This window comes from Idiotropiscis lumnitzeri, chromosome 4 (assembly GCF_059441095.1).
Source record: "Idiotropiscis lumnitzeri isolate Australia: NSW breed Sydney's pygmy pipehorse chromosome 4, RoL_Ilum_1.0, whole genome shotgun sequence".
NCBI classification, from domain to species: Eukaryota; Metazoa; Chordata; class Actinopteri; order Syngnathiformes; family Syngnathidae; genus Idiotropiscis; species Idiotropiscis lumnitzeri.
The window spans coordinates 21465105-21483484 of record NC_142394.1 but is presented as its reverse complement, the minus strand read 5'-3'; the positions used below and the strand labels follow the sequence as shown (position 1 = coordinate 21483484).

The 18380-nt window shown below is 37.1% G+C and overlaps 1 protein-coding gene across 1 annotated transcript in view; it reads left to right on the top strand.

The window, feature by feature from the left end:
- The window catches only part of LOC148338541 (uncharacterized), a 90793-nt gene that overhangs the window by 11208 nt on the left and 61205 nt on the right, over positions 1–18380 (top strand). The gene's annotated exons all lie outside the window — the stretch shown is intronic.

Sequence of the window (18380 nt, the reverse complement as noted above, 5' to 3'; positions counted from 1 at the left end):
TGACTGGCGTACTGCGGCTTGTTTGCACAGAAGGTGCAGGTTAGTCGGGAAGATTTAACAGCAGCTGCATGCAGCCTGCAGGTATGTGTGGTGCTCTATGTGCTTTGAGCTTGGCGGGGGCCACACGCACGACCACACGCTATTGGTCACTGGAAACAAAGAGGCCAAAGGTTCAACTTTTTAGTTACATATTTTTTTTTGCTTGATTTATGGAGCAAATCATCCTTATTTTTTTGCAAAGATCGCAACTCTTGCTCTGTAGACTCCAGATGGAATTCAAGTCAATTTGCATGGCAAAAATACAAAGTATCATTCAATTTATTAGGTACACCAGGATGGCCGAGTGGTCTAAGGCGCCGCGTTCAGGACCCAGTCTCCCCAGGAGGCCTGGGTTCGAATCTCAAATTTCCCCATTGTGGGACTAATAAATGGAATATTATTATTATTATTATTACCAACAGTTGCGCTAGTATGAGAGGGGCATCCAAAATGAGGCTTTATAATGCTTAGTTTAGATTCACACTGTCTCTGAACTATATTTATTGAATTATGTTAATTTATTTTTTAAATATAATTATTATTGTTTTTATTTATGATGTAGAAAAATAAAATAAAGAAAAAAACCCACAATGTTTTAGATATACAATAACACTATGCAATAAAAAGGATACTAAAAGTAAATTAATTAATACAATTGTAATAAAGATAACTGAAGCTTTATACAAATATAAAATACAAAAATAAACCAAATGAAAAACAAAATAGAAAGCAAAATTAAAGTAATTGAATGTGACAAGGACAAAATGTCTGACTCTAACCTCTCCATGAGTTAAAAAAAAACTAAAAATAAAGAAAGAAATACACAAAACAATAAAACAAAAGATCTGTGACATCTTGTTGAAACTTAAAACTGGGGTGAAAAAAGTTAAATCACCCCCCCCCCCCAAAAAAAAAAAACAGCCAGGTAAAATCAATTGATAAGGACAAAACGGCTCTCAGAATCACAAACCAGTGGGAAAAAACCCCAGATATACCCATTGAAGCATTTGCTTTACTGAACTTGACATTGCCACTCACAGCACATTTTTGTGTTGATTATCAAGCTTGTGTCTGTGCCGTCATCGATCGGACTAAACAGTCTGGCGGCAAAAAGCTGGCAAAGTTTATCAGAGGCCTCTGCAACATGGAGACAATTTTCTTCCGCTCGTACTTTCACGTGTGGAATGGGGCCTCGCTAATCAAGTGTGAAGACTTTGCCAAAGTGACAAGGGCTCCAAAATATTCCCCCGGCGGCGTCACACCGCACCGGACAGCTGGAAGCCATTGTGCTGACCGACTCGTGCGCTCCGTGGCTAATCGTTTTATTCCGAAACAACCTTGGAAGTGTGCGGAAGCATCTATGAGATGGATGTGAGGGATACTTTTTTTTCCTGTCTTTTGCAGGGACCTTGAAGGCACCACTTTTGCAAGTTCAGCGATTCCCAAGCACTGTGTTGCGAAACGATCCAATTCAACTTTTCTGCTCTGAAAATGATTAGTACATCTATCAATGCCAGCGACATACAGTGACAGGCAGGACAATGAAATGTTCATCCACTCGATGCCAGAATGGATAATTTGCCATCTAGAGCATGGCGTAAAAATGTTCAAATCATTCCCAGGATTCGCCATGAGTCTTAGCGAAAGCTTAATTAGGTGGTGAAACGCGACATCCGCGCTACTGTTCTTGTGAACTTTGGCGCTCCACCCCTCTCGCCTTGCCACCCTTTCTCCACCGCCGCCTGTAAGCCGAGACCCCCGTACGCCAACGCCAGCAGCTGAGCGGCAGCCATGACCTGTCAGGCGGCATTAAGTCGGAGCGCGCACACACATGATGGTGTGGCGTTGCCAAAACAGACCTCCATTCACGTTCCCACCCTGAGGGAGTTTAATTAGAAGGAACCCCCACCTTTCTCCAACCCTGATATGAACCCTGGGAACGCAGCTCGCTCTCAACAACAGCTGCCCACCCCTTAAAATGAGTTTAGGATAATTCCACTTACATAATGAGGCACCGTTTTTGTCGCATTTTGTCACTAACAATAGCAAGACCAACTTGATCGACTTTACGATTTACACTGATGTCGTTGGTCACTGGGCTGAAGGACAAATGCCCCGTTGCACTGTCGATATTTACGCCAGGTGTGGGCAAACTACGGCCTGGGGGCCACATGTGGCCCGTTAAACGTTTTAATCAGGCCCGATGAACTTGAAAAAAATTAAATGATAATGTTTTATTTTCTAAATACTGTGGTTTTTCTAAGACATGTTTTGTTGTAATGCTTTTGTTCACTTTCATTTAAAATTAAATTTTTTTTCTCCTTTGAGGTGAGGTTACCAAAACACTCCATCCATCTGCTCCTGGTCCGGCCCATCTGTCAAATTTTACTACCCATTGTGGCCCGCCAATCAAAAAGTTTGCCCACCCCTGGGTTGCATTTTGTGTTAGTATTGTTTGTGTTAGCATTAAGCTAGCACACTTTCCCACGGTTTGGTTTACTACACAATGTGTAGAGTCTTTGTTTTCATGTTAAGTTTGACAGTAAACTCCTACGTAGAATGATAATAAACAACTTGGAGACTCGTTTTGTTCACTTTCTGCAAATTTCTACTACTTAGGAAGTAAATTGATCTAGTGTCAGTATTTCAAATAAAAAAAAAATTTAATAAAAAATCAACTAAGTAACTGCTTGTATCTCAAAAACTTGTACGATTTGATTGACTGAAATCTAAGCGAGTTATAAAGCCAAAAAAGTGACAGCAGAGCAATGAAGAAATGTGAACCAGACTGTAATCAGTGCTTCTACTTTACATTTACCAGTCTTTTTTTTTCAAACAAGTATCTGTACTGCAACTTGAGTACAGAGTTTGTACTCTTGTCCCCTCTGGTTATTGTTGGATTTTCAGCACCTTCGTCATAAAAAAAAAAAGATCACGTCAGCGGAGCTTTGGGTGCAGGATTTTCAAAGAAAAAAGACATTACGCTCTGTTGTCTGAGAGCAAAGTTTGTGTTGGACCGTCTCCACGTGGAGGACTCATGGATGGAGATTAGGGACGAGCCACCCAGAGAGCTGCAGAATGGTTTTAATAAATGCGCTCAGCAAATAATACACTTGTTTTCTTCTTGGGCCAAACATAATATTTACTTGGTAGAAGGCCTCGTACGACCCGTTGGACAAGTTTCTTCAGTCGCCAGTTTCCAAACGTGCAACTTTGGGAGATTGTTTTGTTTTGGCATCCATCTAGCGAAATTAGCTTGATTATTGGCACAATTAAATCATACACGAAATTATTTCTGTCAAATGAAAAGTGACAACAAAGTATAATCATTATGTCCAAAAAAAAAAAAAAAGACATCAGGGTTTCGTAACATATCTTTTTTCTTAGGTCACGGTTCAAAGCTGCTTATTATTTTGCGTGAACGAAAACAGATTTAATGGAAATGAAACGGAAAACTGCCCAAAAAATGTTTCATAATAATTCCATAAACAATAATTCCATAAATGTAACTCCAAATCAAATTAATAAAATAATATACATCATAAAATCCAAAATAAGAATGTCAGATGATTGCTGAATACGTGCAGAGACTTTGTACAATTTATTTGTGTAGCTACAGCGTAAATCAGTTTCTCACCATTTCAGTTTTCCAGGTGATTATTTTTTTTTTTTTTGGGTGTGTGTGTGAAAATGTCCAAAACATGACACACCATCCCCGTCATTACATAAGATCTTGAGCGCTTTACTTCACATTAGTGGTTATGTAGAACAACACATGTAGACTAGACAATGTAAGAATATATTTATATAAGGTATAAATCTTCATAGTGCAATCAATTCTGAAACGGACGACTACTTTTACTGTGGCTTAGAAGAATAACCGTCCACCCCAAGGTGACCAAGTCGCACACAGTAGGAGCAGCACAATGTCCATTGGATTGAAACAAAAAATGGGGCAAAATTGTTGAATTTCTTCAGATTTTATTTAGATAGTCATTACTGTATGTATATATATATATATATATATATATATATATATATATATATATATATATATAAACTAACATTACATACTATAACTAAACTAAAACGAAGCATTTTTTTCCAAACAAAAACAAACAAACCCACTCTTTGAACAAATTCAAACTAATTGGATTAAACAAAAAAAGGCAAAACAAAATAAAAACTAACCATAGTAAAAAAAAAAAAATATCCCAAACTATTATTACACTGCTTCAAACGCAAAATTACCAAATTTCACGATTTTGGATTATTGCCATCACAGCAGTTTTATCATAACCAGTGTCCCACATATGAATCCCTAGTGGATCCGTCCAATCAACTTCTTGGCCCGCGCTGATTTTTCTAACAAACTTTTTTCATGACATAATCCATCTGTCGTGTCATTGGAGTTTTTGCAGATCCGTAGCTCACTTTTGTGTAATATAGCAGGTCCGCAGAACACGCCATGTTGATAACATCGCATCTATTTTGCCCCCCCCACAATATACATTTCACAATAGAGCACTGAGCAGATGTGTCTCGAAGTCAGGAAGTATCCTAATTTCCATCAGTATTACCAAATCACCTATCGCAGTGCAATACGTCTTCGGTGTGCCATCACATGACAGGAAGCAGAGGAAGCACATCTGCCGACAATCAGGCCACAGCGTTCGAGTCTTGACAGCGTCAGTCGTGCGTCGAGCCCTCCGCTCTCACGTTAGCCAGAGTCCAGAGTTCTTTACCCCCCCGTTCCTCCGCCTGTGTGGTTTTTGCCCCGAGCTTGTTTGTACAGATGACTGCCTAATTGCGTTTAACTCACTAAGACCTCGAACCATCCCAAAAATGCATTCTTCCCGCAAACGTGGGAAGAAAATGCGCAAATAGAGCAAGTTGACGCTCAAATTTGTGGAAACACAAGCAATTCTGGGCGAGGGGCTTGTCACATGACAATTGGCCAATTGTGGTCAAGTATTGTCAGAGAGTCGATCATTGCATCATTTTGGGGGGGATTTTTTACTTATGTAATGTTGACAATAAAATGCTTTTTATTACTTGTGTAGATATAATTTGACTGTTAGCATGACGTTGTTTCCTGCAGAAATTTGTGAATGATTATTGAGATCATAGAAAATTCAGCTACGGAAAAACTAATTTCATGAAGTACTGTAAAAAAAAGTAGGTGTTTTTCAATATGAGGATATAATCATGTTTTGTTCATGTCTTCTGAGAATAAGGTCAAAATGTTATTAGGAAAAACAATACAAATGACAAAAATCAAGTTGTATTTACACATGAAAAAAAAGTTGTAAAATAGAAAAGTTGGACTGTCACAATAATAAAGTCATAATTTTACAAGTACAACATAATGCCAAAGTTTTCTGATCACAAAGTCCTAACCGTTCCAATATTAGGATTATTAAGTCATGTGAATACATTTATATTACTCACAAAGAAACAACGTTTTATGCGACTTAAGTTTTGACTTTATAAGAAAAAAAAAACATTTACCCAAATAAAATAAAGATGATAACAACAAAACTAAAAGGTCGTATTTTACAATTCAAAAGAAATAGCTGCAATGTTATAATTAAATGAGAATATAGTTGTTTTATTACTCAAAAGATGATAATTTTACAGGATTGAAATAAAAAATATATGCAATTGAAGTTATAATCTTATGCTTGAAGGGAGAAAGTCATATAAGAATAGACAACATACAAAAGCATAGATTAGAATTTATTTACAATATTATGAAAATGAAAGTTTTTATTTTACGGGAATAAAACTGAGATTTTACTCAAATAAATTTAGAATTTTTAAAGAGAAAAAATTGTTTTTATGATACTAAAATATACCCTGTCAAATAAAAGTCTTAATTTTTTTATACTAATCAAGTTGTGACTTTGGGAGCGAAAACAGTAATTTAGTAGGGGAAGAGTAATAATAAAGTAATAATTGAATATGAATAAAGTTTTAATTTAACCAAAATAAAGTTGAAATATTGCAAGAAAATAATCGTAATTTGACAAGAATGAAATCGCAATACACAGTTTTTTTTTTTTCCAACTTAGGTCGTGTTTCATATCAACAGCTAAAATGTTATGATTTCTCCAGATAAACTGAATTTCGCAATGTTTGTTGACGTTCCCTCGAATTCCTTCTAATATTTCCTCCCATTTGTTGAGAACATTAACGCTGGCCATACCTTTTTTTTTTTTTTACCTTGGCTATAATTTAAATATAGCCAACAATTTCACTGGCGCATGGAAGCTGAACCTGTTACCGAATGACATAACAATTAAACGCAAAAGCGGTGCGCCCCGTCCTATTAATCTCGGAGAAAACATCATTGGCCCATGCAGAAATTTGAGCTAAAACAAATAACGAGGCTACAAATCTCGCACGTGCAGGAAATATCGAGTGGCGCGCCGTGAGATTTCCGAGCCGGCGTAAAAACCTCAGCTCCATCTGAGCGTATTAATTGGTTATTTTGGGGGAAAGTAAATGACATGTAACAGCTGCAGCTGGGCCGCCTTGAGAAAACAGAGAAAGCGTCTGCGCCCGTTTTTTAACAGCTACAAGCGCAGGAAAAGCTAGGATATGGTCAGCGCTCTCTGGCTAGACCACTTGGGTTTTCTGCACAAGCTGTCAAAATGTGGGTCAATAATATTTATTAATGAGTATACTTTAGAGGGAAATATTAGGGAAAATTTACTAATAACACTGGTCAACAAATTTTGATAAAATTCTTGACAACGCATTGTAAAATTAGTATTGCGCAAGTTTTTATAGGTCAAACTTACAAAGAAATTTTTTTTAATATATATCAAAAACTTAATGTGCTTGAAAGTAAATACATTTTTGAAATTGTTGACGCATAAGGCCAACTCTGATTAAAATTAGCTGAATAGCAGCATGATTCTTTTTTTTTGTTTGTCCATTTAAAATATTTGCAATTGCATCTGTAATAGAGGGCAATTTGTGACATAATAGTTTCAGTTTACATAAGGCTGCACCAACACCACGTTTCTCCGCCCATGATTGGAGGTAGGCTCGGTCAAGATTCGTTTTCCAATATAAGTACGTCAAGGAATATAATTACAAGCGTGCTTTTTCAACAATATAGTTGCTATGTAACGAGAATAAATTCTGAATTGTGTACATAAAGGCTTTATTTTTATGAGAATAAAAGCTTTATTTTTCTGATTTTATGAGAGTGAGTGAATCTATACTTCAGGAATGAAGTCATTAAAAATTCTTAGTTTTACAAAATATGTTCTCTTAATCTTTGCAAAAAAGTTATTTTACAATATATACTGTATTTAAGTATGTAAGTCTTACAAAAATAAAGTCAATTTGAAGTCTTTCAATAATAAAGTCCTCAATATAGAAGCATAAAGTTACACAAAAATTACAAATTCAAGTTTTAATAATATAAGCTAAAGTAGCATGTTAAAAAAATAAGGTCAGAAAGTTGTAATGTATAAAATATGTAATTTTTCCACGAATCAAGTCGTGATTTTTATGAGAAAAGTTTAAAGTTAGGAATACTTATAATTTTACAAAGTCGTCATAATCTTATTAACATTTAGTAAAATGCAATAAAGTTATAAAAAAAATAAAAACATTCCTTTATTGATTTACAAGAAATTTTTTTGGGCAAAAATAAAGTTCCAATAGAATGAATTCAGAATTGTATGTGTAACATTTTAGAATGTTACAAGAATATTTGAAATCTAATGAAAATAATTCTTCTTTTCTGAGACTAAAGCTGCAATTGAAGAGAACATTTTAGATTTTTAAACATTTACAAATAGTCATTATTGTACAAGAAGTTTTACAAAAATACAGTAATTATCTTGGGAGATGAAAAAAAGTCATTTATAAAATGCAGTCATCAAAAAATGTGACAAGAAAATATGTACAAGAACAGTCCTGATTTTTAGAGGATAGCTGAAATATTATGACAATAGTTATAATTTTATGAAAACAGTCCTAATTTTAACTGATGAGGACTATTCATAATGTCATATTTTTACGTGGAATCTAGAATTACAATTGGGAAAAAAACAGGAAATTAAAGTTGTAATAATAGAAGACAAAAAGTAGTCAATTCAAATTGAAAACATTTGGCTTTTCTGCCTGTCAGCATCCCCTGAAGAGAACCACAGCGATCATTTGAACCTTCTGAAAACATCAAGCTCCTGCAAGTTTTTTTTTTTTTTTGCACGTGCTGCCGAACCAACACCTGCGGCTCAACCGTCCACATTTCATAATCACACGTCAGCATCACAAGCCCCTATTGGATTTCATGTCGTAAAATTGTTTTTAAATTGGTCTCGGCCTTGTTGGTGGAAAATGATAAAACGGTTCCTGTTACGCTGTCAGCCTCCATCAAAAGAATCCAACTTAACACTTTTAGGCAAGGTTGACATGTTGAAGAATGAGCTGACACCAGCGCCAAAAGTGTCAATTTATTGCACGAGTCTTGTTCCAAGCCAAAGAATGTACAGTAAAATTGGCCAAACTTTCAAACGGCTGCATTTGCACTGATGATTTTCAAGTGCGGTTTATGGTGTTCACGGTCACGGCAGGTGGTCCACACCCTGGACTGCTTTCCAGTCAATCATAGGGTGAGATGGCAACGTGAAGCTGAGTCAAAGTCCCAAAAAGTTAAGGATATTCAGCTTTTAGGATGAGCATCCTAAAAAGAGAAGACTCTCATGTGTCCATAACAATCAGGTCAGTAAATACATTTTATTTATAGAATGGAAATTCAGCAGCAAAAATTTGAGTTGAGGACCATCATTTTGTGTCCTGAAAAGGAATGAAAATCTGTTGTCTTGACTTTGTGATTGCACTCTGTCATTGCATATGTAAATTGTAAATTCTTGAAAGAAAACCCACGCAGGCAAGGGGAGAATGTGAAAACTTCACACAGGAAGGCCGGAGTCGGCATTGAACCCTGCACCTCTGTACTGTGAGGCCATCATGCTTACCAGTCTTCCACTGCGACTCTGCACCGAGTCCTGAATTTAACTGGGAGCTGGTGCAAAATGACTGAATGGAAGTGATGTGGTTGAGCCAATGGGAATTAGTGATGGTCTCAGGAAGTTTTCATCAATTATCAAGATGTCAGGAGACAAAAGCATAAATGAGTATTTTTAGTTCAAAATGAGTTAACGGCAACCTCATTTTAGAACTACTCTCAATCTCCCTATTCACAGGGTTGTGTTATCAATCCTAAATTAATTATTTACCCACTAAATAAATCATTATATTCACTCATTTTATATTATATATTTTGCATTTGCCTTATAAACAAATGGCTTCCAGATCGTTTTGATTTGGAAAAAATGCATAAAAATTCCAAGTATGAAGGTGTGTATTATTCCAACCTGTAAAAAAGAATTTACATGCGATAATTGCTTCGGTGGTGCGAGCACAAAATACATGAATTTGTGTTTTTTTTCTTTTTTTTTTTTTTCCTATGAATCGCTGATCTGTAACAGGTTTGCACCAAACACAGCAAAATTAATCTCAAATAAAACATTTTAACAAATTACATTGACGGTTGAGCTGAAAGAATTGGATTGTGATGCTTTATTTCCAGTTTTTCCTTGAAACATAAGAACATATTTTTTTTTCCCAATATTTCGATAAGTAAATTGTTCTCCAATTGAGAAATGATCAGATTTAGTTTTTATTTTGATGAACTTTAATTTGTCCACGTAAGGCAACTGCGAAATGATTCATTTGCGTTGCAATGCCGAACGCAACAAAGTGTACGATGCGATATCGATACATATTAAACTAACTTTTTTCATAACAAGCTCAAAACAGCTGCAGCAGGCATGTAGCGTGTCCCTCACAAACTTTATATCATAGAGAGAAAATAGATCATTTGAGTTTGGAATGAATGAGGTGAGTTCTTTTATTTGTGCGTGTTTGGAACAGAAAATTGAAATGATCATCCAAAAGTCATGCGGACTTTGGTGGTGTTATGTCCGGTGAGCAGAGAAATGAATTTGAGTTGAGTTCCTGATGAGAATTTGCTTGCGAATTTGTCACATGCTGTACCTTTTGTGACATTTTTGTGAGTTGGTGTAACGTGAGTTTTTATTCTAACATAAAATATGTACCATGGCTGAATAAATGTCGGGAAACTGCGATAAACTTTACAGGTATAGCAAAGCAGGTCTGTCGTCTGTGCTCGTAAGTGAAATGGAAGACCACCTCGCACTTAGTTCGGCGGTGGGAGTGTCAGGACACTTTCAGAGGAAGTGGTCATCTGCGCGAGTTGCGTGACCGTCTTAAAGGACCCACTAAAACACGATAAGATCCATATGAATCCCTTAATCCCTCGTCGAGCGAAACCACTCTCAGGCCACCATGAGGCATACCTACGAGGTTCAAATTCCTCGGGCTCGACACAAGGCAGAACGCTCTGTGAGTGTTTTGGCTCCCCCTTCAAACTCCTTTGCCGTTTCTGCAATTTCTTTATGGCTTGCCAATAGTGAGAGGCCTTAAATCTGTTTGCTCTGGCGGCGCTGAAAGAATGTACATGTGTTTCATTTCAGCTCAGATAAGACCACAAGTTGTCAGTCCGAGTCACTGAGACGTGTCTGTCTCCGCTGTCGCTCGCGTGTTTTTCAAAGCTTTTTTGGATGTCGTCTTCGTGTGATGATGGAGGAGACACTTTTAACGGGTTAGTTGGCTCAGCAACAGCACGGCCTAATGCGCACAATAAAACCTTCATTGCCCATTTAGTAATCTGAAATATACTTTAGGGAGAGAAAGCTTGTTATAAGAGAGCGTAGCCATGTTTCCACCAAGCGGTGCTGTTCAGTTCTGTTTGCCAAGGTTCAATTTAGAACGGTGAGGCTTGATCTGGTTTGTGTTTTCCATCGAGGGGTCTCCAAGTGGGATGGTCACGCATTGAAGTCTAGATTTACACCTCAACATTGAGTAGATACAGTAGTTTTATTGTAATATTAATCATTTAAACTACAAATTGACTCCAAGTCTGATTTCAAAACACATTGTTATTCAAACTTGCTTCTTTTTGAGCATGTGGTGGAGAGTCTACCAACCCAGGCTAAAATGAGCAGAGATGAGCACTTGAACCTATTTTGCCGGTCCGTCCTCCATCTTCCATCCACGACTCGGGCACCCTTCCGACCTTATTCATAGAAATAATCATCCACTGTCCCTGTCTGTCCTTGTTCTATTAAAGCGTTTTTGTTCATACTTTTCACCAATTCAAAAAAAAAAGGCGTCATGGGAGAGCAGCAAACGGCCGAGGTTTCCTAATTCCTGCTTGCATTTCCAGTGCAACACTACCAGCTTTCTTAACCGGCTGGGAGTATCTTTTGAGTTGCCTGCATTGTTTCCAACTGTTTGTGTCAACCAACACAGCATTTAGCTGCCAACACAACCACCAACGGTCACCACACGGACTGGCCATGTCTAAATGTTTTTTTCACAAAGGATGAGTGCTCCTCCTTTTATCGGTGAAGAGTCGTCTCTCCCTCTCGCAAACAAACATGGTGAACATGCATGAGACGAGTGGCAGTTTGCAAATTCCCATGACCTGAATGACCGAGAATCTAGGCAGATAATAACCAAATGTACTATTATGAAGAACTGCAAATGGCCGGCAACCTTTCCAGGGTGTACCCCTTCTCAGTCTTCTGACATCCAGCGACCTCGTGACCCAAATGACGACAAGCAGTCTATAAAATGAATGGATGTTTTGAAGGCACACCATGTTAACATGTTCCATATTAAAACTGCGACACCCAAAAATCTCTACGCCAGCAGATACGCCGGATGAATACCTATAAATCCAATACATCCCGATGGAATCTAATAATAAGAATAATAATATACTGGGCGTAAAAGGGATCTGCTCAGCACCAATTTACCTTGGTGCAATTGTTCCAAACCTTGAAGACGTTCCAACCATCCCTAATGCGGTCGTCTCTCTGTGGCCTCCATCATTTTGAGATCCGGTCTGGTCAGGGTTCAAAGCACGTGTTCCATGACTAGTTGTTATTCCTTTGGACGGAAACAGAGCCTTGTGGCAGCCACTTGTATGCTTTGGATCGCAAAGAAATTTGGGATTGATCAGCCGCCTTCCTGGTGGGTCCATAAAATATCCGCCCAGAACATTTATGAGACCACCATACGTGACTCGTTCCATCTCTTCCATTGACAAAAAAAAAAATCTCATAACTTCGCTGTTGAGTATCGTCGTCACTTAGCGCCGGACTGACATATCATTATAGATTGGACCTCACGTATCGTCAAGTCAACATCATATATTTAACTTATGAAGAGAAACACAACTTTTCTCTTTCCAAGCTATTTCCAGAGATCTGAAAGAACTTGCTGAGATTATTTATGATATGTCGCCATAGGGAGCAATTTACTGCAGCGTCGATTTTGTTACACATTGAAATTTCCGGTGATATTGAAAATCCCCAGATTCATACTTGTTTTTTGGAATGGTATACATAATTCAAATGGAACGTCACATGAACACAGAAGGCGCAATTCTATCATTCTAAAGTTTTTGTAGCATAAAATAAAAGCAAAAAAAAAAAATGTCATATCGCTTAGCCATGTTAGTCGTGATTTGGGTTTCTAAATCCCGTCTTCCTTTCCAACAGGACAGTCAATCCTCAAGCGGCTTGAAAATGTCCAAATCTCCGACGCTTCAGTACTTTTTGCACAACTTTCAGTTCTGTAACAAGAAGCTGAATAGCAAAAGTCATAACATCCCCACATCCTCTTTCAATTAGAATTAATTTCAGTCGTCGCCATCTTGTCGTTCACATCTAGACATCATTAAAACTACGACGTCACTAAACAGATGATCAACAGTACCTCGTTATTTTTCGAGGCCACAAACTGGATGTTCTTAGAAGGAAGCTTCGAGTGTCACAAAATGTCATCGGCGGCTGAGCGCAGATACAAAAAGAGAGACTGGAAGAGTCACAGAGAGGCATAGATGTGGACATTTGCTTGTTCTTGTTAGAGAACAGCAACTTGTGCCTCAATTTTGACTTTTTCATTCGAAAGTGTACACAATTTATATTCACATGTAAAGGTGAGAGTGCTTTTTAGCTTCACCATGGAATTTCACCTCCTAACGTCTTGTGCCTAAATCCAACAAATGCTGAAACTTGAACCAAAACACATCAAAGGCAATGATCCTTTCATTATCGCTCATTAAGCACTGGTGTTTGTTTACTCCACACAAGCAAAAGATTTGAAGACGACCCATCTTTCTGGCATGCCACCACACATTGTGATCCGAGTTGGTACGACTATGTCTTGTCAACACATTCCAAATGTCAAACAGAGAAAGGAGGTCGGATGGGACGCGTCTTGCTTGAATTACGAAGTAACGGCGTGCGTGACCAGAATTAATGAGCCTTCAAAGACGACAAGTGGTTGGGAAAACAATAGCGGTCGCGTGACAGTGTCGTCCACATGAAGACGCGCGTTTAGAAGAACGACGGAAGAGCATTTTGTCATGATGCAAATATGCCTTGAAGTGTTCTGAAACGGCATACATTCATACCGACAATATGGACAATGTTAGACCTTGTGTTGTGTGTCTTAAATTTATGCACAGAGATTATAATGCAGAACGTAAAATTTTCCTGAGAGATTATTTGGATGTGTTAATTGTGCTTAGAGGGAATTTTGCGATCCAAGACAGCAAAGGACCAATTTTCGGCTATTATGGAAAATTATCCTGAGGCTTTTCCCTGTGTTGTGGACATGTTAAGAGGGAGTTTTCTGATAAAATTCAGTGAAGGTCTGATTATTGGATGCCTCTAAAACATATCCTGAGTGATTAGCCTTTGATATAGAGCATGCTAGGCAAACTACGGCCCGGGGGCCACATGCGGCCCGTTAAACGTTTTAATCCGGCCCGCCGAACTTGAGAAAAATTAAATGAATCCTTTTTAATGTTTTATTTTCTAAATACTGTGCTTTTTCAAAAAAACATATTGTTGTAATACTTTTGTTCACTTTCATTTCAAATTAAATGTTTTTTTTTCTCCGATGAGGTGAGGTTACCAAAACACTCCATCCATCTGCTCCAGCCCTTCTGTCCAATTTTAGAACCCATGGTGGCCCGCCAATCAAAAAGTTTGCCCACCCTTGATATATGAGTGTTACAAATGATTTGTTCTCATTAGTTATTAGTGGCTCAATGGTCAGATTTCTCAAAAAGATTATGCTGATTAAACAATTGTAAATGTTACAATGTTTCCGATCCTCATGCCAACTTTAGTTTGGTTTCCATTTTACCATTTTTAACTTCTTTTTACACTTGCGTCACAATCCATTATATCAAATGGGCATTCACATAGGATTCATTAATTCCAGTGGAAATGTTTTCTTTTCAATACATCAATGATTCCTCAACAGAATGTTTGATATTCCAGCTTTCACTATATATATATATATATATATATATATATATATATATAGATATATATATGTCAATAAATGTGAGTGGGGGGTGTCTTTAATTTAGTTTATGAATGTTGGGCATAACAGGACTTAATATTCATTAAAAACGGTTTGCCGCAAACGTCTCCTGTCAAAAAAAAAAAAGCTCAAAAGCTCAGACAACCACAAACACTTTTAAATGGATATGAAAAGAAAAATGACTGTCCTCATCAGACAACCACAGAAACGCGTTTAAAGGCATATCAAGAGAAAACTGACTGTCATCGTTAGAATGCATGTGGACTCTATTTTCCTCACTAGTAGCTCAGTAAGTCCTGATAAGGAATTGAATGAAATGAATTCAAAGTTAAATTCCATGACATGTTCTATATGTCTTCCCATGTACTCTAATAAGTGCAACATTCCTTTGGAGCTGTGAAAGTGATTAATTTAAGAATTCTTATTTTTTTTTTAGTGAGAGGGTATTTCCTGCTGCTGACACATTTGTATAAATGATGTGCTGAGTTGCGGTGCCCCTCTGTTTTTACAGTGGCTCCGCTCGCACTACAGTAATCCGGAGCCTCTGATTTATTTCGTTTTTTGGAATCCGGCCCACATTATTTGGATTAACATGTCTCTGGAACCAGATTAATTCGGGACTAGCTGAGACAATCGTTGAAGGAATCGGCGGCATCACTTTTTTTGCTGAATCTGGTTTCATGTTACAGCTAATAATTGTAAACTAGTAAAAAGTAAAAGCACAGTTGAAATAGAAAGGACTCGTGCAGTATTCCCCAAACTTAGTTGAGCCAAGGCACATATTTTTCATTAGTAGCTAAAATGTCACAGAACGCCATAAAACAAAGTATTTGTGGTTAAATGTTGAACGCATCTCAATTTACTCACAAATGTAATTACTCAGAGTGAATATATTATTTATTAGCATAGATAGATGACTAATATTTGTAGAGGCTGCAGTGAAGATAACCTCAGCACAAATTTGCAGTAGCCACTTTAACACAGCCTGTTCAAGTCTGGAAATGTTGAGCTGTTCCCCAGTCGCTAGTCTAGGAAGAATCCGAGCTGTAACAGAGCTGGTGCGAATTTAAACACCATACACTCACTTTTCCCACCGTCTTTGGTTCAAAGCAGTGGTCATTGTTTTTAAGACGTCACACCAGATGCTGACTTGCTTTGCAGAGCGGAGTGCTCTCTCGCGAAATTGTGATGCTGTTCAATAATCCCAAGCGCAAATGTTACAATACAAATGTTTGTTATTGTCTATATTAATAGTTTCACTGGAAATATATCAGAAATATTTATCAACAACATTATCCTTGAAAATAATACTACTACTACTACTACTAATAATAATAATAATTAATAATAAATAATAATAATTTAAGTTCTGTATCCCTTAGTAGGATAGCGTGTTACCAAAATGCATTTTTTTTAATTTAATTTGATTTTTTTTAATGTAAAGAGGAACTGATTTAATGATTAAAAAACAGTACAGTCATCCCCGCAACCATCTAGGACAATAGCAAAAAATTATGTTGACTGGCCTAATAATGGGTATAATTTCCCATATTAAAATATTATATTTTAATATTTATACAGTTAAAATATCCCAAACTATGATCTCAAAACGCACCTTATAACATTACCCTCACATTTTTTTACAGACAAGTTAATTCACCAAACATTCACCAGTATTGATCCAGGCAAAATTTAGCCCCTCCCAAAATGCAGAGCTCGTGTCTAAATTGAGATGCATCACGTGAACATACTTTGTTGACAGCATTTTTCTATCTTTGATGGCATCCTAGAGCATTTCAGAAATACACAAAAAATATGGATCGATGTGTTTGTGAATAGCACGCTGGCGATTACTCTTTTCGTGGCTGTGATTCAGCAAATTTGTGGCTTCTGTGTCTGAAAAAGCTTCTCATTCACTTTCTTGGTTCACTTCAGTCTCTGGAGGTTTTTAGTTTTTTTTTGTCTCCGGAAACTTCTGAAGTTCACTTAAGGCTGCTTTTTTTTTTTGTGTTCAGGGGTCTACCTGCCCCCACAATTCTCACCGATGTGAAGGTCTTTCTATTTTCTCAAAAAACAAGAACATCAATCAGTCCTCACGTCATATCAGTCGTAACAGGTTGTAGTTTGCGTCCAAACGTGTTCTTTCCCACAATGAACTCGAGACTCCCTCATGTAACCTCGAATGCTTGACTCTGAGCTGACAAAGTTTAAACCGCGTGTCGTTATGCGTCAGTAATTAATTTGAATAACACTGCTAAGATGTCACTTCCAATGAAAATGCATTGAAAATAACAAATGGATTATGTCCAATTATTTCTTTAATAGTTGTTTTTCCAGTCATGAGGTAGCTCGTCCCCGTGGGTGCGTCTTCATCGGGTCAACTTGCGAGCCAACGTCTCCGTTTGCCATCAGATGTCAGTTTTGGATTATTGTGAAGAATCGGCGGTTTTCCTGTAAACTGATCCAACGGAGTGTTGGGCGACGGCTGCTCGGTGTGATGCCAGTGAATTTTTTATTTTTTATTTTTTAGGGGAGGTAATAGTGCGAAAGCCACTGACAAGAGAGTTGTTGTTTTCCATTATCTATTACAATATCGAACGTATCAAGGTGGCAGCTAATTTCTTTGAAACTAATTCTAATCAAGGTTATTATCGTTGATAAAATCTAATGAACTGCTAAAACTAAAATTTTAACATTTTTGCTAATGAAATAAATAAATGTAAATGCTGATAACCGTTTTTAAAATATTTTGTTGTTTTTACAACTCACTGCTTTCCGTGATTTTATTTTTAATCCAAGAAATTCACACTAACTACTAAATCATATTAGAAACTAAACTAAAACCAATATTTAAAAAAACTAATTGAAAACTAACTAAACGCTCTCTGAAAATTAATTAAACAAACTAAATTTGAAAAAAAAACTTGACTACTACGACTACAACTATAGTGAAAATTCCCAAACTTATAAATTATTCATAAAATATTTTGTTGTGTTTTTACTACTTAATGCTAAGCATGATTTATTTATTTTTTTTTAATCCAAGAAATTCCGGAAAATAAGTAAAACTAAACCTAATGGAAACAAAACAAAAATCAATATTTAAAAAAAAAAAAAAAAAAAAAGAAGAATAACTAGCAAACCCTCCCTGCAAATGAATTAAAACTAACTGAAATAAAAAAAAAAAAGAAATAAAAACTAACTACAATGAAAATACCCAAACTATTCTAACCCTGGCTAGGTCAGGTTCTGAGTAGACGACTGAATGCCAAAAACGGCAATTAATAAAAGCGCTGTATTTTCTTCTCACATAAAGACGCAATTCTTACAAGGTTAAAACAGCTCTACCAAATTGAAACCGACATTATGGGAACATAACATACCTACAGGATATGCGTTTTATAACGCCCTTCAATAGGCCAATTGATAATATTTGTACTTGCAATGAGGTGAATGGAGTTGGATCGTAGAAGGTGCCAGTGGGAAGTTTACAAGGTGCTTTTAAACGTCTCAGCAGCTTTTTAAGGAAATCCGTAATTGTCGTTAATAATCCGGTTGGTGGTGGTTCCGCCGACGCTGATGGAAATGCTGGAATATGCTGACCCGACCAAGCCAATCGAGCACTTGATGAATGAGTTGAGCAAACGTGTGGTGGTGGGTGGGGGGTCTTTTCTTTGACAAACTGTGCCAGGCCAAAGAGGATGAATAATCTTCCCATAATCAAACCAGCTCTCTCGTCGGGATCGACCGCGGAATGTGTGGGTTTGCTCTAAATATATTATGTCAAAACATAGCCGCATTGTTACATGAAAGCAACAGAAAAT